This window comes from Stenella coeruleoalba (assembly GCF_951394435.1).
Source record: "Stenella coeruleoalba genome assembly, chromosome: 3".
NCBI classification, from domain to species: domain Eukaryota; kingdom Metazoa; phylum Chordata; class Mammalia; order Artiodactyla; family Delphinidae; genus Stenella; species Stenella coeruleoalba.
In genome coordinates this window covers 113580041-113606287 of record NC_137148.1, presented here as the reverse complement: position 1 = coordinate 113606287, position 26247 = coordinate 113580041, and the positions used below count along the sequence as shown (strand labels likewise).

Below are 26247 nucleotides of genomic sequence, written 5' to 3'. Positions count from 1 at the left end.
AATGAAACACAAAGCAAGCAGACAGAATGAAATAAAAACAAAAGAAGTTAATAATAATAGACCCAAGAAAAAATAGAAAACTTGAACAGACCTAAACTACATAAGATAATTTATAGACATAAGTATATATGTAAAAGACCCAAAATAATCCACAGAGAGATAATTAGAATAATAATTGAGTTTAGAAAAACTGTTGGTTATAAGATCAGAACATAAACATTAATTACATTTCTATGTATTAGTTAAAAAGTGAAATTTTAAAAGAAACAATTTACAGTAATGTTAAAAGTATCAACTATCTATGAATAACTTACGTGTAAAAGCTTCACATAAAAAACTGCAAACATTACTGAGAGAAATTAAAGAAGACCTAACTAGAAAAAGAGATGTGTCATGTTCCTGGATTTGAAAACTCAGTACTGTACAGAAATCAGTTCTCTCCCAACTTCATCTATAAATTTAATGAAATTCCAAGACCCCAACAGGTGTGTGTGTGTGTGTGTAACTTGACAAACTGATTCTGAAATGTAAACAGAAATTTTAAAAAAGAAAAGCTAAGAAACTTGAAGAAGAAAATGAAAAGACAGGGTCTACTTGATATCAAGATCTGCTGTAAAGTTACAATTATAAAATTACCACAGTAATTTTTACAATGTGGTATTGAATCTAGGACAGACAAATAACTTGATGGAATAGAATAGAGAGCTCAAAAAGAGATCCATGTATATATAGACACTTGATTAAGGTAAAGGGTAACATTGCAGAGCAGCAGGGGAAATGATGGGCTTTTTAATACTGGAATCACTGGCTATTCAGTGGCGGTGGGGGGGACCCTAAACCTTACCTCACACATACATAAAAAGCAATCCCTATTTAAACTGTAGATCTAAATATGAAAGGCAAAATAATAAAGCTTCTAGAAAATAACAGGAGAATTTCTTTGTGACCTCAAGGTACAGAAAGATTTCTTAGCCAGACACCAAAAACACTCACCATTGTAAAAAAAAAAAAAAAAGAATGATAATTCTGACTGTCTTAAAAGTAAGGACTTCTAAAGAGACACTCCTATGGGGATGCAATGGCAAGCTATGGAGTAAGAGAAAGTATTTGGAACACAGTAAATAACAAACTATATCCAGGATACACAAAGAGTTCTTACAAATAAATAAAATAGATAATGCAAATTTTTTAAAAAAGAAAGATTTGAGCAGGTGATTCACAAAAGAAGTTATCTCAATAGCTAAAATCCACATGAAAAAGCGCTAAACAACATTAGTAATCAGGAAAATGCTAATCAGCAGCACAAGGAGATACCACTGTTTACTCACCAGAATGTACACAACAATGAAAACAAACACCTTCTCCACACAGCAATATGGCTGAATCTCACAAACATACTGTTGAGCAAAAGGAATCAGCTGTACAACAGCACATGCTAGATGATTCCATTTATTAAAAAAACTTTAAAATAGATATGACGAAACTATAGTGAACTGGATAAACTGAACTGATAAAACTATACAGAAAAGTAATGAACTAACAACTATCAAAGTCAGGATGGTAGTTTTCTTTTGGGGCGGGGGGTGTGTGGTGGTGAGGAGAGAGATTAGGCAGGAACCTGAAAGGGAACTTTGGGGATGCTGGCAATGTTCTATTTCTTTTTTTTTTTTTTTTTTTTTTTTTTTGCAGTACGCGGGCCTCTCACTGTTGTGGCCTCTCCAGTTGCGGAGCACAGGCTCCGGACGCGCAGGCTCAGCGGCCATGGCTCACGGGCCTAGCCGCTCCGCAGCATGTGGGATCTTCCCGGACCGGGGCACGAACCCGTGTCCCCTGCATTGGCAGATGGACTCTCAACCACTGTGCCACCAGGGAAGCCCAATTTCTTGACCTGGATATTGATTATATGTTTGCCTGTCTTATGATAATGTATTGAGTTGTATATATTTTCTTTACCTTTTTCTACATGTGTGTTATATTTCATAATGAGTAAGTAAAAAATTTTAAAAAAAAGAGTGAATGGGCGGGCTTCTTCCTTCCTTCCCTGATGGAGGAGGAGGGCTACTCAATACAGACAGCAGAGGGAATATAGGGCTTCTGGCCATTGTGGAGACACCACGTCAGTCCTGGATTGCCTACCTCTGAACTCCTTTCACCCAACAGATAAACCAACCCCAATCTTGTTTAAGTCACCATTTAGGGGATCTCTGTTCCTTGCAGTCAAACCTAATCCTAACTTCTACAAGATAAGATTTGGGTTCAATTCAACTCACACATGGCAAACACCTGTTAGACATCAGGCCCACTGCTTACTTCTGGGGACAGCAAGAAGAATAATGAACTTACAGACTACAGGGGATCAAGAAAAAGTGAGACACACAATAGGAGATCACAGAGACGCCTTTAGCCCATTATGATCTGAACTGCACTACAGTCAATTCTCTATTTCCTGGAAGAGCTTAGATTAGCTGCGAAGTGTCCAGTTGCTACCCTGTAAGCTTCTCTTGTGCTACGGATGCTGGTCTTACATTCACTGCCCCAAAGTGAAGGTGCTTTTATTAAAACTGGCTGTAGGCCAACTCTCTGCTTAAACTGGGCTTCTTGGGCCTTTTCAACTCTCCTTGGATCCCAAGCACAGTCAAACGAGGACCCTGAAAGATTTATTTTTCAGAACTGAGCTTCACGTCGCTTCATGTGCGGGGCCTTGGGGTCTCGAACCGAACGCTGGGCAGAAAGTGAGGAGAGGTCACGCTCATTTCCAGAATCAGATGAAGCCCAGCTTATTTTAAAGTGAGCTATGAAGCAAATCAAAGCTGTTTTTAAATACATACATCCAATAAGCCAGCTGGATTCAGGACTAAACCTGTATCTTTTCTAGAATTATTCAACCAGAAAATCAAAATATTCCCTAAATTGAATCTGAATTGAATTGTACTGTTATTTCATTTTGTTCAAGTCCTCGGATTGCAGAAGGAGCAGAGGGCCGTGTTTGTGCAGGGGGAGCTTAAGAGACGGAGCGTATGTGGGTGGCAGAAGATTCCAGGAGCCTGCTTGTGTCTGGAATGTAAAACAAAACCCTGTCAGGGATCTGACACGTAGCGGCTCCAGCTGCACGCTAGCAATTCAGCCATCAAAGGGGAAGATGACCTATATTTGTCTGTACAGACTTTGCATTTGCCGTTTAATCAGTGTTCGAGAAATCAGCTGCGGTTCAGGGAAGAGAGCAGAGAGTTTGGTCTTGTGCTTAATGCTCCCAGAGATGGGCAGCCTATCTGACAGGTATGATTTGTTACTCTGAGAATGCAATGTTTTCTTCTTGAAATACACTCCTCGGGCATAGTAAAGAAAGCGCCATGCTGTTCCAAACGCTCAACAGTAGTTGTAGCCTTTGATCAAGGGAAGGTTTCACCAGCACAACACACCTTGGCTGGGAACACAATGTATCGTAATTCAAATGGCTTCAGTCCTTCTTAGGGAATCCGGAGCTTTGCAAAGAGGTATAAGAGGAGGGAACAAATGGCTGCTGAGAGCAACATGCAGAAATAAAGCTAAAATCTGTGTCACAGCATCTTGCCCCCGTGAACCTCACAGTTTCCTAAAATCATAAATAAATCTGACGCAGGCTGTGCCAGGGCTTCAGGGCAGAAACCCCATGGGCAGGCCCTCTGCCCCAGTCCCACCTGCCAGAGCCACAAAGACCAGAGTGAAAGGTGAGCTGGGCATGGCCTGATGAGCTCCTGATGACGTCATCGTGGTGATGGCTCCGAACCACCACCCTTCATGGATGGACCGCTTCATATCACACCTCACACTGTGTGAGGCACTGAGGGTGGGATTCGAGAAGGACAAGGATGTGTCATCATTTTCCTCCAGAGAATGTCCTCGTACGGGGGAATGCCAGACAGAATGGTTGAGGCCCTGAAATGTCCAGCCCCCAGAGTTTTCTCACATGCGTTCCTGGCTTTGAGACCGCTGCGATGGATCAGCTAATGAAGATATGCAGAAGGAAAACATCAGGATGACCCAGTGGCCAGAGGGCCGTGTGCTAATCTCACCTTGTAGCTCCAAAGATAGAACAAGGCAGTGAGAAAGTGGCCATATCGCCCCCCTGTTTTAAAACCCTCCGTGTCTTCCGATGCTCTCTGAATCAAGCCTAACATTCTTACCTCGCCTCCAAAGTCTGCACACATCCCTGCTTGGTCACCCTCTGTCTTCCCCACCACAACACCATTCATTGCTCAACTAGGGCCTTTGTACCTCTAGCTCAGATTCTGCCTTTGGCCCGGTCAACACATCTTAATCCTCACAACCTGGTTGGACTGTCACTTCACTGGGGGATCTTCCCTCAAGCCTTTCTCTACCCATTTCAAGTCCCTGCTCCACTGGCCTACTGTTGTTCCCTTTCCACTGCCTTCTTAGCACTCACCACAATGACAATTATATTTGTATAATTATTTGTAGACCATCCTCTCTGCTGGGTGGTAAGCTTTGTTAGGTCAGGGATGTATTTTTACTCACCACCATATTCCACACCCTAGCACAGTACCTGGCTCATAATCATAACAACAGTTAATATTTGTTGGATACTTTCCACCTTTTTAACCCATTAATTTAATCCTCATAATCACCTATGAGATAAATACCACTGGGACACTCTCTTTGCAGATGGGAGTTGGAGGAATAGAGAGGTTAAGTAACCTGCTCAAGGTGACCCAGCCAGCAAATATCTAAACAAGAATTTAAGCCCAGATAGTTGACCTTCAAAGTCTGTGGTCTCAGCAACTACACTGCAGTGGCTCAAAAAAAGATGTGTCAGATGAATGAGTTTATAAAAGAATGAATGAAATTAAGTTTGCATAACGTTTGTGAGACTAACTGGACAACAGAGGTAAGCGTGGGAGGGGCGTTTTTTCTCCCCGATAGGTAAGCTAACATTTATTGTATGTTTATTGCAAGCACGTTCCCTTGCTTTGCTGATAAAGAAACTGAGGCTTAGCGAGTTTACTAACAGGTCACAGAGCTAACAAGTAGCAGAATTTGGATTCCAAACCCTTTGAAACACTGTATTATTCTGCCTCCCACATAAATCAGGAATAACAAATGCTGGTACAAGAATGAAGGGAGAGCACCACACTTGTGAATTTCAGTCACGTACACCCAGGCACACAGACAAAGCCCTTTCAAATGAAAGAGTGAAGTGGATGGGATTTCGATTCCTTTCTTCCCTTCCTTTATGCGTTCAACCCAAGTTAAGGCACAGAAGAACCTAGGGGTAAGACGGGAATAAAGACACAGACCTACTAGAGCATGGACTTGAGGATATGGGGAAGGGGAGGGGTAGGCTGTGATGAGGTGAAAGAGTGGCATGGACATATATACACTACCAAGTGTAAAGTGGATAGCTAGTGGGAAGCAGCCGCATAGCACACGGAGATCAGCTAGGTGCTTTGTGACCACCTAGAGGGGTGGGATAGGGAGGGTGGGAGGGAGGGAGACGCAAGAGGGAAGAGATATGGGAACATATGTATAACTCATTCACTTTGTTATAAAGCAGAAACTAACACACCACTGTAAAGCAATTATACTCCAATAAAGATGTTAAAAAAAAGATGCTAAAATAAAGTTTGACATTCATCAATAATTGAAGTGTGGAACGTGACAGGTGAAAATTGATTTCTTTCCTCTAATATTTGGAAGAGTTCTAAAAGATAAATAAAATGAGATAATAAGACAAAAAAAAAAAAAGAAAATGGCCATTGATGACAGCTGGGATCTTGCACTGGCAGACAAAGCATCTTGTCCTTAATACTCAGACAGAAGCCCTTGGCATCTCAGATCAAGAGACTGCTATATAGATAGTAGGTATTCCATCTCCTCCTTTCATGAGGTCGTACCTCCTTCCCCACATCCTCACCCCTCTTCTCCCAACTGCGCATCCAGTTTTCCCCGGCTTCTCTTACCAATTCTGGCGCATGGATGAGGGCTAGAAGGTGCGCCAGTCAGCCCTCCTGGGTTGACAGAGCTCACCTTTGTGGGCGGGCAGGCTCTGATCTTGGGCACTGGTGTGATGGCTCCTTCATTCATTCAGCAAATGTCAGCTGAGCACCTGTGACAGAGTGGAGAGTGTTGGGGATATAACAGTACAATCACCGCCACCACAGAAACATACCCACAAAGCAAATAGTTACATAGTTGATTATGGAATGCTGGGCCAAGATGACGTAAAGTGTCACCTGAAAGATGCCTTCCCTTCTCTATCCTGTTATCCACTAGTCCCTTCCTCCAACCAAATACCCCATTATAGAAGAGCAAGCTCATAGCTGATAACCAGAGAGGTTAAATCCTTCATCTCCTAAATGACAAGAGATATACTTCCTAGGGCCAGACTCTCCCAATCTGTACCAAGTAGAAAATAAAGCACAAATGATTTGGAGGTTTTTGCCACCAAGACAGAGGTTAAAAAAAGACTGGGGGGAATTCCCTGGTGGTCCAATGGGTAAGACTTGGCGCTACCAATGCAGGGGCCTGGGTTCAATCCCTGGTCGGGGAACTTGATCCCGCATGCATCCCACAACTAAAGATTCCATACCCCACAACAAAGGATCCCGCATGCCGCAACTAAGACCTGGCACAGAATGAATGAATGAATAAATAAATATTACCAAAAAAAAAAAAAAAGACTGGGAAAGAGAGGAGATGGGCTTTGGGGAAAATTGACAAGGAGGACAAACTACATCTCTGGGCTGACCTCTCCTCTCTGGGTGACCTCAAGAGAATGTTCTTGGTACCTCGGGGGTGACTATGAACATAGGGTCTGGTACTTGCTTCTCAACTGGTATTTCCTGAGAAGAATCCCTGTGGGGAAATGAGCAAAACAGCAATGATAGTAGGTTGGCAGAGTGAGGGAAGAAGGTGGCAAAGCTTGGTCCCTAACCTGGAAGCCCGACCTGGCACAGCAGATTCCTGTGGGCCTGGAGTGGGCAATAAGGTAACAGGGACATGGGCCACTGTAGCAGGCAGCACCAAGGTCACTCCGCAGGGCAAGACCAAGCCAGAGAGCATAGCAAAGGCTGGTGGACACTTCCACACCTCCAGTTCCAGGAGGACCCAGAGAGGCACCCATAGGTAGACCCCTTCTCCTCCTTCCTGGTCTTTCTAATCGTGTGAGGTCTTATACAGATTGCCAACCAACACATGAAAAGATGCTCAACATCACTAATCACTAGACAAATGCAAATCAAAACTGCGATGAGATATCATCTCACACCGGTCAGAATGACCATCATCAAAAAAATCTACAAACAATAAATGCTGGAGAGGATGTGGAGAAAAGAGAACTCTCTTGCACTGCTGGTGGGAATGTAAATTGATACAGCCACTATGGAGAACAGTATGGAGGTTCCTTAAAAAACTAAAAGTATAACTACCATATGACCCAGAAATCCCACTACTGGGCATATACCCTGAGAAAACCATAATTCAAAAAGACACATGCACCCCAATGTTCATTGCAGCTCTATTTACAATAGCCAGGTCATGGGAGTAACCTAAGTGTCCATCAACCGATGAATGGATAAAGAAGATGTGGTACATATATACATACAATGGAATATTACTCAGCCATAAAAAGAAATGAAACTGAGTTACCTGTAATGAGGCGCATGGACCTAGAATCTGTCATACAGAGTGAAGTAAGTCAGAAAGAGAAAAACAAATACCGGATGCTAACGCACATATATGGAATCTAAAAGAACGGTACTGATGTACCTAGTGGCAGGGCAGGAATTAAGACGCAGATGTAGAGAGCGGACTTGAGGACACAGGTGGGGAAGGGTAAGCTGGGACGAAGTGAGAGAGTAGCATTGACATATATACACTACCAAATGTAAGATAGCTAGCTAGTGGGAAGCAGCTGCATAGCACAGGGAGATCAGCTCGGTGTTTTGTGACCACCTAGAGGGGTGGGAGATGGAGGGTGGGAGGGAGATGCAAGAGGGAGGGGATATGGGGATATATGTATTCATATAGCTGATTCACTTTGATATACAACAGAAACTAACACACCATTGTAAAGCAATTATAGCCCAATAAAGATATATATATATATATAAAAGAACTTCCAAAAGGAAAAAAAAAAAGAAGCTTGGAATCAACTGTGTGTGTGTGTGTGTGTAAGGCCTGGAGGGAGAGCTCTCAATTGAGAAAAGTTCCTAAATAATGACAGAATGTAAATTTGACTCAATACCTCGGCAAGACTTTTAAACTACAAGTGACTAAAACACTATAGGTTGAACTGAATATAGTGGATTAGGCTAACTGGAATTTTCTCTTTGCCAAACAGAAGCATGAGGGCTTGCCTGAACTGGTCTCTTCCTGCCCTAGAAGCCAGAATTTGTCCCCTACCAGGGACCAGCCCCATCCCTCTCTGCCAGCACTGGCCTAGTCTCTGTGTGTCCAGTGTTGGCCACCTGTGGGTACCACCACTGTATCAAGATGGGCCAAGGCTTTGGGTCTCTGGCTTCAAAATAAGCCCAGTCTCTATACGTGCCAGAGGCTGAGGATATGGGGAGAAGCGAACAAACTAAACTTTCAGGAGCGGTTTATGCATTTAACTCTGCAGATCTAAAAATGCAGCTTGTAGCAAAAAGTGTCCAAAATTTCCAACATGGCTTCTCCAGAGTGAAATAAGAGCTCTCCTCTGCTTAAAAGAATCTCAGATTTCTAATTTTCCTGCAGATACTAATGGAACAAAATGAACCCAACAGGGTGCCCACAGGGCAGGTAGGGCACAGCCTAGGAATTCATTTACATTCATTTGCTTAGAGACTGCAAAGTCCTCTAACAAGTAATGCTTTGTCATAAAAATGACTACAGGCTCCCTGAAGGCCAGATCCAATAAAATGCAGAAATAAAACAAACCTTCAATCTCCCCTTGCTCCCAGGTTTATCAGGATGTGAGAAGCAATTGTGTAGAGAGAAGAAAGATGGTGGGGTTTGATAGAGGGAGGAGAGGTGGAAAGAGATGGAGGGGGAGACAGGAGAATTGAAGGCAGATAAGGTAGAGTGGAAGAAAGAATCATGCAGAATAGGAGACTTAATTATGGATTCTGGTTTTCCCATCTAAACTGTGATATTACAGGAGGCCCAGTTTTATGCCCATGATGAAATAATAATGATAATATTTATGCTAGAGAAACAAAACAATAAATAGCCTGACTCTCCATCAATAGGAGGCTGGTTGAGGCAATTACAGTAGCAATATATGATGCACAGATTATATTATTAATAAGCTGTTTAGGGTAACATGTGGCTCTTCCAAAGAATACGTTTATTTGCAATACTGACCTAGAGAAACATTTGTGACATCAGAAAGGGTAAGTTTGAGCACCGTATGATCCCATTTTTACAAAAAACCACAGAAACCCACATACATACTTAGGGGGGGAAATCCCTGATATTTATGAATGTGTTAGTATGAATAGAGAGAAGGGTGTGAGGGGTACCCACAGAACTTAGCAATGGATACTTTCTGGAAGGGCGTGTGAGGTGGTGGAAGGGAAGGAAGGAAAAAAAAGATTTGCACACTTCTCACTGTTTGACTTACGATGAGCACACATTACCGGAATCTGAGATTAAAAAGAATAATGAAAAGGTTAGAAATATTAAATCGCTTAGCATCTAAGATAACAAACAGTACTGAATGATAACAGTAAGCACTGCCTTGCGGCCTGTTATGCATCTCGCCCACTGCTGAGTGTGTCAAATACACCCATTTACATCTTATGACAACCCCTATGCTTCCATTTTAGACTCAGAAATGCTCAGTAAGTTGCCTAAAATTGCACCACTGGTAAGGGACATAGGTGACTTGAATCCAGGTCTGGTCTACTGCAGAAGCCTTGGGGAAGGATGCAGCTGGAGGGCTGCCCCGTACCAAGAGGTCAAGCTGGAGGCTACGGAACAGGGGCATCAGGTGAGATGGTGAGCAGTTTCCTTCCGAGCCCGGTGGTGGGGCAGAGGTAGTAAGAGCTGTGAGCTGGACTCAGGGTTAGAACTGCTTCCCTCGCATATCAAACTTTAATATCTCGATTCTCAAGGCTGGACTCGGCTGAGCGAGCCGCTATTACCCATCAGCTTCTACACAGCATTTCCCAGGGAACAGGCTGTTGGGAACATTCTATATCTGGAAGCATTTTATCATTGAAGAATCTTAACCAAGACGCGGTAACACGGCCGAGCTCACTTTCCTGCTCCCATGGGCAGGGCTATTAGGGGCACTCAGGTCCAGCTGGAGCGCAGTGTTAGGCAGTCAGGTCTCATTAATTTGGGGTTTTGTGACAATTTCACATAAGCCTGGCTGAAGTGTGCCTCTGCAACATCTGTAGATAAAAGGCTTGGCAGATTTCTTGATGAATAAGGAAAACAGACAAGTGAAGATGGAAAACGTTTAACCTACTTGAGAGATTTAAGCGACTTCCTTTATTTGTGAAGAACTTAAGCAAGGTGTCTGCCTGAAAATGTCAGCTCCTCAATAGTTGTTATTAATGGCAAATGCAGATTCAGCAAAATTTCTAGGTCATAACTTTTTAGAAGTAGCCAAGCAACTCTAACTGCTCTGAAATAACAGTCTATGTCTCCAACAAGGCTATTTCCCAAAATGACTAGATATTCTGCAATCAGAGTTGATGATGTCAATATCACCTCTCTGAGACTGAAAATGTGAACCTAGCGGGTGTCTCCACCTTTCCTGCTGTTCATTCATCTCCGTCTTTTAGGATGACCATAGTCCTGGTTTGGGTCTTAGCTTGAAAACTTCAGATTCCTCTGTCTCTCCAGGCCCCAGCAGATGCAAGCCTTACACTGCCTCAAGGAGCAAAAACACCTCCTTCTCTTCCCAAAGGACAAATCTGTGTGTTCCTTCCCTCTTAGCCCCTTCTGGGTCTTCAAAATGACATTTTCTCTGGCCTTTTCATTTTTCCTGGACTCCATTTCCTTGTCTCCAGGGCTGCTCCTGTCTCCTCTTAAAGCTACCCTCCCATCTCACCCCTCTGGAGATCTGCAGCTGGGAGAAGAGCCACCCATATCTGCAGCCTCCACGGCTCAGACCTACTCACTCCTTCCTTCTCTGTCTTCCAACCCCACCGTCACAGAAGCCACTCTCCCGAAGGTCACCAGTGACAGCCCATCGGCAAATGCAGTGACCTTTTCTCAGTCTTCGTCCTGCTCGACCTTTCTGAGTGTCTCACACTGTAGGCCATCTCTTCTCCACTTCCTTGGAAAATCCATTTTTGCTTCCATTACCCTGTAGTCTTCTATTCTTTCCCTACATCTGGTTAAGGTTTCTGTTCTCTTTCTTGGCTCCCCTTTTCTCCCTCTATTTCTTTAAATACAAACTTTTTTACCCCCCCCAAATTCTCTTTCTTCTGACTATAAATGCGTCTTTGTGGGTGACTTCCAAATCTAGAGCTAAAATCAAGTCTTGCTTTGCTACTAAAATCTTACCTTGCTCTTCTTCCTAGTGGCACCATCACCTTCCTGTTCCTGGGCTTGAGATCTTGAGATTATTTTTACAACTCTCCCTTCTTTCTTGCCCACTCACCCCAAGAGTAAGTAAAGCCCTGTTGGTTATGACTGCAATGTCTATGGCAAATTAGCATTTGGCATTTCTTTGCTGAGTGACATCAGATCAACTTCACAATTCTGAGCTTCAGTTTCCCAACCCTTGCACATAGATCATGGCAAACACACTGCAGGGCTGTAAGGGTTCTTAGCCCTGACACTAAAACACAGAGGGACTGGGGCATGGTAGATACTTCCAGGTGCCATTGCTACAAGAATTACAAGCATGGACATAGATACACTACCGAACGTAAGGTAGATAGCTAGTGGGAAGCAGCCGCATAGCACAGGGAGATCAGCTCGGTGCTTTGTGACTGCCTGGAGGGGTGGGATAGGGAGGGTGGGAGGCAGGGAGATGCAAGAGGGAAGAGATAGGGGAACATATGTATAACTGATTCACTTTGTTATAAAGCAGAAACTAACACACCACTATAAAGCAATTATGCCCCAATAAAGATGTTAAAAAAAATTACAGTTGAATCATTTTTCCTGACAGTTAATTACAGTTGAGTCTTATTCTTCCTGATAAATGTGCTCTATGACGTCACCGGGAACACTGAATTAGTGAACACTGAGCCATGGCTCCTGGGGAAATCCAGGGTTAGCTTCCTACCAGCCTCTGATCACAACATTCTCATCAACTGATCAATACATAACCTCGTTTATGCTTGTTTCTGTTTTAAAACACCTTATTTGATATACACGGTTGATTCTTTAACACTGAACTCATGCCCACCCACACTATCATTATTGCCTGAATGAAGTTTATCTGACACGTATTTTTTCCCTAAGGCACATCGCAGCCTTCTTGTGCTTAGGAACCTAGACAGCGCCTCACTGCTACACTTGGGGGTTATTTTAAACAGAGAAACCACCAGCAAAAAGCACAGAAATGCAAAAAACATGGCACTCCTAAGTAGACCACGAAAAGGACATGTATTTATAGTCTGAGAGCTGAAACAGCAATTGCCTTGCTCCGCCTCAGCTGGGAACATGCACGCTGGGCACCTGGATTTTTTCACCACTCTGTGCAAGTCTGTGAATATCAGCGAAAGCACCTTGAGTATTGATTTGCAGGTTACAGATCCATCTCAGCTAGCAGGTGAAACTGCAAATACAGAATGCGTGAATGACAAGAACTGGCTGTACTTTCTCCTTCTTGTACCCACTCTTGCCCTGGCTGAAGCCTTCACTTCCCCTTGCCTGGAAGAACTTTCCTGCGCAATCTTTCTGCCTGAGCTTCAGACTTTCCACGTCCACCTTACACTCTCCATTCTCTGCGACTGGATTTATAGGTTCTGGCTGTAAAATTCTCTTCCCTCTACCTGCCGAGCTCCTTCTCTCTGAATAATACCTTAACCAGCTGCCACATTATAAATGTATCATCTTCTGTAAAACTACTTAACTTCTCCTCTGTTCATTTGCCTAATTTCTGGTATGGGCTGATGGTGCTGGCCCTACCTAATTTATAGGATTTTTGGGAGGATCATGTAAGATAGTAGTTTTCTAATTTTCATGTGCATAGGAATCACCACAGAAGTGGACCAGAACGGGAAGAGAGAACTTCTTTATAGTTCAGGTTTCTATAGCCTAAGCTCAGAGTTTCTGACATAGACGGTTGGGGTCAGCCTCAGGGATCTACTTTCAACAACCTCTCTGTTTCTCAGATCACACTTTAAGAAACACTGGTTTAAGTCAATGGATGTGAAGGTGTCTTGTAAACCAGGATACATGCTACCTTCATCCATCAGCAAATAACAATCGGATGCCTACCACGTGTTGCTCAGGGGCACGTGTAGGGACATAACAGTGAAAGGGATAGAAAAATAAATTCAAATAGGAGATGAGAAAGGTGGTTAGTATTTTTTTGTTTGTGTCCCTTTTTCACAAGAACAACACAAAACTAAACCATACTTCCATAAAGAAAAAAGTAGGCAAGCACAGAGTTCCAGAAATAAGTGTGCCACCGCACCCCAGAATCAAGCTCAGCTGCTCCTTCCACCTTCTGTGAAAACGGTTTGCATGTACCTCATTTCTCCTCTGTCAGACGATGCTCTCCTGGAGGACAGAGGGCCAACAGTTTGTGCCTCCAAGAAGTACACTGTGGACCTTTGTACCTGAAGTGTGCTCAGCAGACGTCTGAACGGATGATCTGTTTATACAGATGTCAGTTGGATAAAGCCCCATTCAATACAGCGAAAGAGACGGCCATTTAAAAAAATAGTTGATTGCTAACTTTTTCTTTTTTAACTGGCTTGTGGACAGGGATAGCTGTTGGCCACTCAAAGAGGCAGGTAAGGAATAGAAAGAGAAGAGTACACACCTATATTAAAATGCCTACTGCGTGCCAGCTGCTGTGCTCACACTCTTGTAACTAGAAGCTCTGTGACCCATCTTTCGACCTCAAGGCAAGACACCTCATGGAGGAACTCAGAGGAGCAGAGATGTCTTCCGAACGGCCAGAGCTGTCTGATCTAGAGATTTTGCATCAGAGGCACTTAGCCTATCATGTGCCATGGACTCTTTTGGCACTCCAGTTAAGTCTACTGACCCCTGTTCAGGGGCATGTTTTTACACACATAAGATTAAGAGACACGGGATGCCAAAAGGAAACCATGATATTGAAACATGGTTAGCTAAAAAAAAAAAAAAAGATATGGCAGTATGTATGCTTCTTTATTACTGCATTAAATAATAAGACTAAGGAACAGATCTGTGAAGCATTATCTATGATAATTTCAAAGTAATAATAAACATAAGAACATCTGGGGACTTCCCTGATGGTCCAGTAGTTAAGACTCTGCCTTCCAATGCAGGAGACAGGGAGCTAAGATCCCACGTGCCGTGGGGTGGGGCCAAAAACTAAAAAAAGAAAACTGTAACATGACATGAAAATACATGGGCTTTCTACTGGTGACAAAGTCATAGGTGCCACTTAGTAGTTTTGGAAGGAAATTCTACTGTGTAGCTGGACAGTTAAGAAGATTAAGATGCAGTTTCCTTCCACCCAAGTTCATGGACATCCCTGATTCTATCCAGGGACCCATTGAGACCCAAGTTTAGAATCTCTGTTTTAGATTGGAGCACTTGGGGAAATGACTGAGCACTTGAGCTTCAGAGAACCTCCTTCTTGCTCTGTATAAAGCCACGTAGCTCTAAATCTACCCTTGCTGAGTACTTCAGTTTTTACTCACTACTAGTCAAGAAAATCTTTAGAGAGTTCAACTGAAACCTATTTCTCTTCAGCCCGCTCTGTTTTATTGTCCACTGAGCACACTGCCCTTGGATCTTCTATTTTCCACTTGAGATAAAAATGAACAACTATTAACTGACTTTGCTCTGTTTTTCAAAGACTTCAGGGTGGGGAGCAACATTTTATATTAAACAAGTAAAGATGTGTTCAATGTAGAAAAAAAATAAGAAGCAATCAACAAAAAGAACAAAGTAAATGCCAGGCACAAGCCCACCCTCCAGATATAAATTCTATTAATAGTTTGATGTATAGATTTTGAGACTTATAAAGATGTCTGTATATACATAGGAAAACATACAGATGCTATTTTTTAAACAAAAATGAGATCATATTGTATACACTCTTTTGTAACCTATTTCTCACACTTAATACAGCAGAGACATCTGTGTATGTTAAAAACATTCTACACCATTACTTTCAATGTCAAGATGGCTGAATTCCATTGAATAACCGAGACATAATTTAACAAATTCCTGTATTAGAATTTTAAGCTGCCTCAGTTGTTTTTCATAATTAAAACAATGCTTAACAGGAAGCAACTAGTTTATTTTCTAACTGCCTACTAGTTGGGTGACCTTTTCTTTCCCCAGACGAAGAAATAATAGTACCTAATGGTCCCTGTCTCACAGTATTGTCGGGAAGATTAAATAGATAAAGCAGGAAAATTGCTTGGCAGAGGGCCTTGAACTTAGTAACTGTACAGTAGGCATGAGCTATAAGCTAATTTTTTTATTATTCTATAGGGTAAATACTTAGGTGTAAAATTTCTGGGTCAAAAGACCCAAACTTGAAATATGCTACCAAACCGTGACCCAGGAAGACTGCTTCCCTGAGACTATATGTATGCTCCTTTTGAATGTATACTATTCCTCTAAATTATGTCAGTGATTCTCAGCCTCCACAGTTCACTCCACCTGTGAACTCCAAGAGTAACTCAAGAGAGTTACCACCATTACAGGCAGAGCTGAGCTCTTTAGAATTCAGTGCATTTTTTGGTCATCCACCTATGACATCCAAGCCATGTATCACAGAGCCAAACTTCAAATGGAGAAGTAGAGTACCATTAAGAAAATGCCACTCTTCCCTCTTCCTTCCAGCCCACACTTCTCTGATTTGTGTAGGACATACCCCAGGTCTCATAAAAACAAACTTGTTCCTATGTCTCAGCTATGACTGAGCCCAATGTCCAGACTGTATTCAAGGTCTCCAAATCCTATGTCCTACCTTCAGCAACTGGCCCTCTCTCCCACTGCCCTAACCCTTACCAGAGTATGCCATGTTCAGACAGAAAGGAAACTCTCCAACACTGAATGTATTTATTGGTATACTCAGCCAGTGATGGGAGGAAAACTACAGACCAAGTAAATAAATCTAAAAAGTAGACGGAGACAATGACAGCCAGGGAATCAGTGGTACACTCTAATATCCCCAACCCTCTTCCTTCTAACTCATCCTTCTCTGAAGTGTTGGCTGTAAGAGGGGTACAGAAATACATTCTACTTGGAAGCCAGGTGAGACGAGAGGAAGGTTTAAAACTGCATTTGTCAAAACTAGGAGAATGTCCACTGTGCATATCCAAAAATGGAGAGGGGCAAGTGGAGACCAAGGGAGCTGCTCAGCTTTTCCTGTCTACCACCGGCCGCCTCTCTAAATCATGTCTCTTCCCAACCCCAAAAGCCCAGATCATACCTGGTGTACAACCTTCATGGTGTTATTTCTTGGTCTCCTCACCTCAAGTCAGACACTAGTAGAGAGAGGTCTTTTCTCAGTCATCTCAACTGGCATCAATGTTACCCTTCCAGTGGGTGCAGGATTGGTTTTATTTCCTCAGCTCTCTTCCTTCCGGAAGATTCCCTTGTTCTTTTTGTCCAGGTCCTACTTTCAAAGGTCCAGCTATGCCTTCACCTCTTCTAAGAAGCCTTCCTTGGCATACCAAGATTCTCATTATCTGAACTCCCTATGCTGGTACCATACCAGAAGAGATCCTATAACACATCGGCTCCATGCTTTTGTCCTCTGTCTTACTCTTTGAAGAATATACATGGAATTCTCATGGTTCCTTGACCTAGTGAAGTCTGCAAAATCTTGAAACCAAAGTCATAATCTCTTCATTACCCTGAGACCTCAACTCCAGAGTATACTAGAAATAAAATGATGTACCGTGAAGTCCTACAGGTACCAGGGTGATCTCCAGTGCTAACAGGAGCCAAAATTCCAGGGCTAGTAAACTATTGACTCTTTCTAAGTCTTAGTTCCCTCGTGTTAAAAGATGAGTAATTACAGTCTGTACCACATGATATCTATTTCCTGGTTCAGGAAAATGTTAATTGCTGTATTTTCCCTCTTCCTTCTACTCACTACCCCCCACTGTTTTCCTTACCCACTTTTACTGAAAGCACACTCTCTATTGACACTTAACTTACTACTTTCCACTTTGTTTTTGCCATTTAAGGCCATGACTTAACACTTCTACTCGACTATAACTAAGTCTACCATGGGCGTGGCCCACATCCAGTTCTCCTGGAACTGCTCGCCTCCATTGGGCCCCCTGCCTTATGTATGATATGTACTGGCATGAATGAATAAATGAATGAATAAATACCAATGCCTTTCTTTTAAAAACTAGTATCTGCTTTAATATATGTTTGGCTCAAAACTGGCCCTTGCTTTGTCTGCCCACATCAGTGGTCTCTGTGTTCCGAGGACAGGGACTGTCAGAACAATTGGTTTTGTACCACAGAGCATGCAGAAAAGACTGAATTCATGATGACATTTCAGTAGCCAGCAACTCAAAGTCAGGAAGGATTTTCTTTAGCATCATCTTTATATTTAATGAAACGTTCATCCCTCCTCCTTAAGAGTTTTATTTTCTAATTTCTTCAAGCCACATTTCTAGTTTCTGCATGTTGCCTGTCTCATGGTGACAGTTTCAGGCATTTTCCCAAATGCTAATGATACAAAGGATGAATGATAACGTGGGTAAATTGCTGTGGAGCCAAGCTTTTGAAAAGATAAAACAAAACAAGAAATGGGACTTTTCTAGCTTCTGTTCAATTTCAGTGACACATTTCTTATTAGGTTCTTTTGTTTTTACTCTGTGGGTATTTAAATTTTAGCAAATTGAGTAGTTTCTCCCAGAGAACTACCAACTGAGCATTTTTCAGCCATGGCAAACAGCATTCTTCTCATAGGAAGTAGATTATAGTACTGCCCCAGAATAACTGAAAAACACTGTTCAACTGTTAACTTGGTTCCCAAATGGGCTTTTACTTGCAGGGAACATGGAAAAGCAAGAGTGTTTGGAGGGGGCCATTCTTTGTCCTAGATTATATTTCCAGCATCTTTATGGGTCTCCCCTGCCCTCCTTCAATGGTAGTCCAGGCTGCTATCACGGTGTGTTTGCTAACCTGCATATCTGAGCATGTCCCTCCCCTCCCAACACTGTAATGGCTCTCCTTTACCTTCAGTGCAAAAGCCAAACTTCTACCTCCAGGCTCAGCTACTATCTGCACTTTATGTTCCAGTCATCTTGAACTAACTTCCATTATCGTTCTCAAAGTGTGCCCCACTCTTCCTGGCCTTCGGAACTTATATATGGGTTCCCATCGTCAAGAAGCCAGAACTCACTCTCTGTGTGCCTCCCCAGTCCTCGCCCAGCTCAACTCGAATTCTCTTAACTCCTGTTCATCGTTTAGAACTTGACTTTGATGTCACTTCTACCAGACATCTTCTGTCTCCCCTGCTAGACTAGGTGCACCTCTCTGTGATCCTCCAGTTCCATGGACCTCCCATACCCTAACCACACCATAACCCTGTATTGTCATGACCTTATTTTTTGCCATTACCTATTTCATATCCCTCAGAAGACTGCTCAGGGGAAATGAATGTCTTATTCACAGCCATGCTCTGCAGGATCCAGTATAAGAATGGCTCACGGGGCTTCCCTGGCAGCGCAGTAGTTGAGAGTCTGCCTGCCAATGCAGGGGACACGGGTTCAAGCCCCGGTCTGGGAAGATCCCACATGCCGCAGAGCAACTAAGCCTGTGTGCCACAACTACTAAGCCTGCTCTCTAGAAGCCACCAGCCACAACTACTGAGCCCACGTGCCACAACTACTGAAGCCCGCATGCCTAGAGCCCGTGCTCTGCAATAAAAGAAGCCACTGCAGTGAGAAGCCCATGCACTGCAACGAAGAGTGGCCCCTGCTCGCCGCAACTACAGAAAGCCCGCCCACAGCAACGAAGACCCAAGACAGCCAAAAATAAATAAATAAAAATAATCAAAAAAAAAAAAAGAATGGCTCACGTATTTGTTGAATATTGCTATGCTGGTGGTATATTAGGGATAAAAAGTAAGACCTAGAAATATTAGGATCCTCGGCTCATTTTGCTGAAGGTAAATCCAGACATTTAGCTTGAACCCCATTTGTACTTGATTACTTCCTGAGTTGTTTCCCTAACAAAAACATGCAAGGACCTGTATGCAGTAGGTAATCAATATATGCTGTTAGCTATGTGAATCATACTTCTCTATAAATAGTTACTCTCTCAATGGCCTACCAATAATTAATGAAGTTTAACAACCCAATCAAAATATGGGCAGAAGACCTAAATAGACATTTCTCCAAAGAAGACATACAGATGGCCAAGAAGCACATGAAAAGCTGCTCAACATCACTAATTATTAGAGAAATGCAAATCAAAACTACAATGAGGTATAACCTCACACTGGTCAGAATGGGCATCATCAGAAAATCTACAAACAACAAATGCTGGAGAGGGTATGGAGAAAAGGGAATCTTCTTACACTGTTGGTGGGAATGTAAATTGATACAGCCACTATGGAGAACAGTATGGAGGTTCCTTAAACTAAAAATAGAATTATCATGTGATCCAGCAATCCCACTTCTGGGCATATACCCAGAGAAAACCATAATTCAAAAAGTCACATGCACCCCAATGTTCACTGCAGCACTATTTACAATAGCCAGGTCATGGAAGCAACCTAAATGCCCATCGACAGATGAATGGATAAAGAAGATGTGGTACATATATACAATGGAAAATTACTCAGCCATAAAAAGGAATGAAATTGGGTCATTTGTAGAGATGTGGGTGGATCTAGAGACCATCATACAGAGTGAAGTAAGTCAGAAGATAAAAACAAATATCATATATTAATGCATATATATGGAACCTAGAAAAATAGTACAGATGAACCGGTTTGCAGGGCAGAAATAGAGACAAAGATGTAGGGAACAAACGTATGGACAACAAGGGGGGAAAGTGGCAGGGTGGGGTGGGGTGGTAGTGGGATGACCTGGGAGATTGGGATTGACATATATACACTGATGTGTATAAAATGGATACCTAATAAGAACCTGCTGTACAAAAAAATAAATAAAATTCAAAAAAAAATTAATGAAGTTTGAGCACCTAGTTCCTAGTTATCTTTGCAACCAAGGATAACACATGATGAAAAATAAATTTCAATTATAAAGGAAGAACTTGTTGATCATGAAGACTATGAACATTGGGAGAGTTTGTATAGGGAGACGATCAAATATTGCCTTAGTCTACTGCATTTGAGGCCATGGGTTGTATTGATAAATGAAGACTCAATCTGTCCTTGGCTTTCATGATGGATCACTGCCTCGGAACAAGCAAAGGTCATCACTATAGTCACAAATGGCCACCTAGGTTAAGGTCGTGATAATGTCCAGGACAATATTCCACATAAACTTAAGCACTTATCTAAGAGCTTCAAATGTATTCTTAATACTTGTAGAATTCCACCTGGGTGCTCAAGACTTCTAACGCAGCAGCTGGACCAGAAGGAGCTGTTAAGGGTAAGAATCAGATCACAACAATTATCTACTTAATGTGACATTTATCTGAACACTAACTCAGTGCAAGGTCATTTATATTAACCACCAATTATTTCTTGAACATTTTCCTGAAACTAGCAATAATCATAAAGATAATAATTTATTGCAAACATAATCAATTCAAGAAAGATAATTAGCATGAACTATTGCTGTAGGGCAATATTAGCTGTCCATAAAACATATGCCTCAATCTGTTTCTTGTTCCCTTTGGAAGAGATTAGCTACATATGGCTTATGTGGTATGCCTCTTGCAGATGTTGATACTTAAAAAAATATATGAACTAGCATTATTAATCTTTTTGTGAAGAACAAAAGAAGTAATTGAGAACCTTATTATCATAGGTGATTGAGGTTTTAGATAATAATGGCATTTTATTTCAAAAGTCCATCAAACAGAGGATTTTAATTGTGAGGCTTGACTAATCATGACCACTTTGACTCCTGATAATTATGTATCAAGATGGAAGTTTTTAATGAGTCTTCTTGAAAGTAAGGGTACATTCTGCCATTGTGCATTTGATACAGAAAAGAAGATGCTCCGATTCTAATATTTGAAAATGTCAAAAACGTACTTCTAAGCATACTTGTTCTAAAAATACATTTGAAGAATTTAGATTAGAAGTAGACGAGCTGAGAAACAGGAATGTAGGAGTGGTTTCCAGCCACTGAGAGGGGAGAGTCATGGGGCCTACTTAAATAATTAACAATAGGGCTTCCCTGGTGGCGCAGTGGTTGAGAGTCCGCCTGCCGATGCAGAGGACATAGGTTCGTGCCCCGGTCCGGGAAGATCCCACATGCCGCGGAGCGGCTGGGCCCGTGAGCCATGGCCGCTGAGCCTGCGCGTCCGGAGCCTGTGCTCCGCAACAGGAGAGGCCACAGCAGTGAGAGGCCCGGTTACCGCAAATAAAAAAAAAAAAAAAAAAAAAAAAAAAAATTAACAATAGAAGTCAATACGTGCTCTGTGCAAGGAAAGGCCCTCTAACTCCAAGCAAAGGGGTTAAGGTGCAGACCAGAGAATTCCAAATGCCCAGCCACTAGTTAGAACCCAAGGAAAGCATCCTGCTGCAAGTTTTTCTATTCCTCAAGTTCCCCATGACAGATGCCATAGAAGAGTAAGCCCACACTCGTTTCAGAATATTACATAGGTGGCATTAAGCACCGTGGCTGATGTCTAACATCTGCGATGGGAGCATACGAGTGTTCCTGTAAACAAGGTTCTTTCGAGCCTGTGTAACCTTCAGAGCTGAAGCTAGATAAGGATCACACTGATTTCCCTGCAAATTAATGATCTCTCTTTCACCCCCAATTAGGTGGGAAACTGATCTGCTATTAGAAAAGCTTTCTGTTACAGGTTGCATTTCTAAAATGGGACTCAAGAAGTGAAGTTATCTCTCCTTTTACATAAAGAAAGAGAAGCTCAGAAAGAGTATGAAGGGTTAGAGAGCTCTAGGCCCTCTAAACCTTTTCCTAGGGTCCCACAGCTCTCTGAGCACAGTCAGCGTTTCAGTGAGGATATAATCCCTGAGCAACGACGTTTCCAACTAACTATAACCAAGTCAAACATCAGAAGAAGTTCAGGGCATATTCAGGGGCTAATGTGATACTGAGACACGTCACTAGAGAATAGTTTTTTTTGCGCATGGAATGTTTGTTGACACTTCCCTAAACTGATACCTTTTTTGGAACCTTGGTTTCCAGAACTGCAGACAGAGAGAAATTTCATATCACACAATACACTATTTTCTTTCAACAGCACACATCCTTCTGAGGCAGGACAAAGAACCCGAGAAATAAAGACCCTAGGTAGATGAAAGAGGCTCTGTGAGCTAACATGTGGAGCAAATCCACTCAAAGGCTGAAACAGGAGAACATCAGCTGATTACAGAAGAGGGAAGAAAATGCACGTAAGTTCAAACACTCCTTGCCTGAGCTAGGTTTGCATGGAGGTGGACGGGGTGATCAAGGATCTGTTTAAAATTGTCCAGGAAGATGCAGAGTCTCTCACTCCATCTCTGTTTAGCCATAGCTGCCAGAGGGGACAGAGGTACCAGGATGAGGGTGAAGACTGGCAAACACTTCTATTAGGAAAAGGGTGATAAGCCCAATTTGAACTGAACAATAAAGTGGACACCGGGTCGAGACTTCTACTAGCCTACACAGTGTTTTTGTGAAGACTGGAAAAGGCACAAACCCAGTGCCCGGGAATCCGACCTCGGCAAGCTGAGCCAGGTGTGTGCGATGGCACAACTCAGAAAATACAATGTGACGTAAGTTTACACGACATGGGCTCAGTGCTGAGACCACAATTAAAGTCAAGGGAAAGAGACACATACTCGCTTATCTGTGCAGTTACCTACTCTCAGGGGGAAGAACGAATAGGCTCACAACTGTAAAGCCAACAGCTCATATTCGCCTTGAGCATGTAGCGTTTCACATTGATTCTAACAAACCTGTGGTCTCTTTGGGCCCTATAAGTCACATGAACTCACCCATGCATGCACCAATACACCTTTCCACGCCAGAGTATAAAAGAAATCTGTGTTCAACTCTTTCACCTTCCAGTCCCAGCCCTCACCCACCTACCACATGCACAGACACTGGTCTCAGCCCGATCACTCCAGGATCCCCGCGTCACCAATTTCTGCTCTGTTCCTCACCTCTGGTAGATGATAACTACCTCTGGACCTTTTAGTTGCCTTCTTATGGTCTCTTGGCCTCACCTTCTGGTCCCTTTCTCAGCTTGTCTCCATCTCCTGACTTGCCTTAAACTTCCTGCCCTAGCTCTGACCCCCACAGTGGTCATCTTTCCTAATTATAGTCTACTCAGACTGACCGTGGCTGAGTTGGCATTCCCTTAATATCCATCTTTGACAAAGGAGATAGTCCTAGGCTTGACATGCATAAAGTAGACACACAATAAGTACTTGTTGAAGTATTGCTAGATGAATTGGATAACTGAATATTGCCAGTAGTCATCTCCGGACTGCTGCTTGATCTTACAGACTTTCAGATTTATCTCATTTATTGAGCTTCGATTAGGGATTTGTTAATCAATCTCTCTCCAAACCATATTAGCTGCATGCTTAAGCCTATGATGAGGATAATTTATGCATTGGTGAATGAGAAATGACTGAATTAGCTAAAGATGGTTGGACTACATTAGCTGAAGAAAAGAAGAGCCTTAGACACTTGGGGTTAGTTTGTCATCCCCTGAACAACTCACTGAATCTTCTAGGCCAAGACGTCATCAGAGCCACCAATGGGATTAAGTACCAAATAGCTACCATTCATTGAGCGGGCAATAGGCTACGTGTGCCTTAGTAAAGAAACCTCACAGCTGAAAGATAAGCCTTATTTTGCCAAGATATGAAGAGACCTGTCCAATATAAAGAGGTTGGTAGATTCTACAGCCTGACTTCAAACTCGGATCTGATTAATTCCAAAGACCCTACTGTCTGCATATTTCCACTTAGCTTCTCTGATGTGGTGAGGTGCAGGCCAGGAACCCAAACTTCAGAATCTAAAAAATCAGAGCTCTAGGTCCCAAGGAACTAACTCACAGTCACATTTGAAACAGGCACATGGCCAGAAAGAGGTAGGAAGATAGTCATGAGGTATGAAGTGGTCCACCACCTGGAAGAAACTCAAGGATGGTCATTGCACACTCTCTGGTCCCTTTCTGGTTTTCCCCCTTCTACTCTGCTATGCGAAGCTCTGGGATCCCCTTTGGGGCAGCGGCCTGAAGACACGCCATTCCCTGTTGGCTGATTTCCCCTGCTTGACTCTGCTCTGTGCTGCCCGGTCATAGGTGTAGGTGAGATTCACTTTACCCCTCTCAATCTCTGGACTTCCTGTGAGCCTCCCAGACCCTCAAATAACAAACAGGTCCCAGAACTGCACCAATCAGCCCTCAGACCTGGGCTTCCTGTACTGCCAAACTCAGCATGGTTCTTAAAGTTCCAGAACTTAAACTTGGTTATTTTTCTTTCTGGTTAAGTGCTACACCATTGGAGCCAGTTTATACTCCTCCATCATGAGCCTGACTACTTGCAAGAAGCCCATTCCCACCAGTAACAAGGGTGCTCATTTGCTGTGGGGCTTCCAGTCAACGCAAAAATGTGATCACCACGGGGGAACTAGGGCGGGGGAGCAGTAAAAGGGACTGCAAAGAAGTCAGCCCTCGGGGTTTGAAGGGAAGACTCCATAAAGTAATTCGACAAGGACACAGGCAGAAGAGAACTAAATGTGAGAATGGTTGGAAGTGATGGGATGATGATAGAAATAATCGCTCCTTGAATATTGACTATGGGCCAACCATTGGATTATCTCCAATCCTCACAGTAAAGGTATTTTATCTCCATTTTACTGATGAGAAAACTGAGTGTGAGAGATGAAAAAGCCTCAAGTATACAGTTTACGTATGGCAAAGTCAGCTTACACACGTAGGTCCACTAGCACCCTGTTCATGTTGGTCCCACCATACCATGCTGCAAAAAAAGGGCGGACAGAGCTGGGCCTGCACATCTCAGTGGAGTTTTAGAAGGCAGGTGAAGGCACAGCATGAAGCTGGAATGTGCATCTGTACCCAGGAGACTGTCCTGAAAACCAGGCAGGACATCTAGGCGTTAGGAGGAGGAATATAAGCTGAGGGAGGAGAGGCAGGGGCTGTAGTCAGAGGTCAGACCAACCTTCATCCTTGAGTGGCCAGGCTACCCTTCTCCTTTTGCACAGAGGACAAGGGGACACGCAGGCCTGACTCCTCTGGCGGGCACAATGCCTTGCTACGTGGAGCTCAAGCTGAGCCACAGAGAAGATGAACTGCCTTGGCCCCAAAGGCAGAGCAATGAGTAAAATCCAGCTTTAATTTCCATCCACTGGAAATCAGACCTCATCAAACGCCCACCACAGTTTTAAAGAGAATGTTAGTTACAATCCAGAGCTAATTAAAACTTTCCATAAGATGACTCTTTAAAATTTAAGTGGCCTTGAATGCTAAAAGCTCAGGCTTGTCCCTAACTGCAGAATTATTATTAACACATTAGCACAGGAATACCAGCCATTGAATTTGCTCAGCAATCTCGAAATAATGATGTTTTGAGTGTTTCCAGCTGAAATGATGTGTCCCTTTCAATTCTTACACAGCAGGTCATCAACTTCTTCCCTCCATCACTTCCCCAATACCGATATCCTCCTCTCTCTGAGGCCAACAGCGTTTCTGTTTCTTGCTGCTCTGTCTGCATGCATCTGTCCACAGCTCCTAGGTTGATCTCTGCCACGATGTCCACCTGCTTAGTGTGGACTTTTTATATTTATCTCCCCTGAAAGCAGAGACTGTTCATGTGGGGTACAGTGTAATGTACAGGGAGGGTACAGACATTAGAAATGGACAGAGTTCATTCCAGTCCTAGTGCTTTCCCTTACTGGCTCTGGGACTTTAGAACAAGTTATTACGGCATTATCACTACTAACAATAATAACTGTTAACATGTGT

The 26247-nt window shown here is 42.9% G+C and overlaps 1 protein-coding gene across 1 annotated transcript in view; it reads right to left on the bottom strand.

The window, feature by feature from the left end:
- Positions 1-26247, bottom strand: part of LOC307183726 (uncharacterized protein) — a 675341-nt gene that overhangs the window by 110954 nt on the left and 538140 nt on the right. The window contains exon 19 of the mRNA XM_079916659.1: positions 5958-6103. The gene's annotated coding sequence lies outside the window, so the exon portion shown is untranslated. The remainder of the gene's footprint in view (positions 1-5957; positions 6104-26247) is intronic.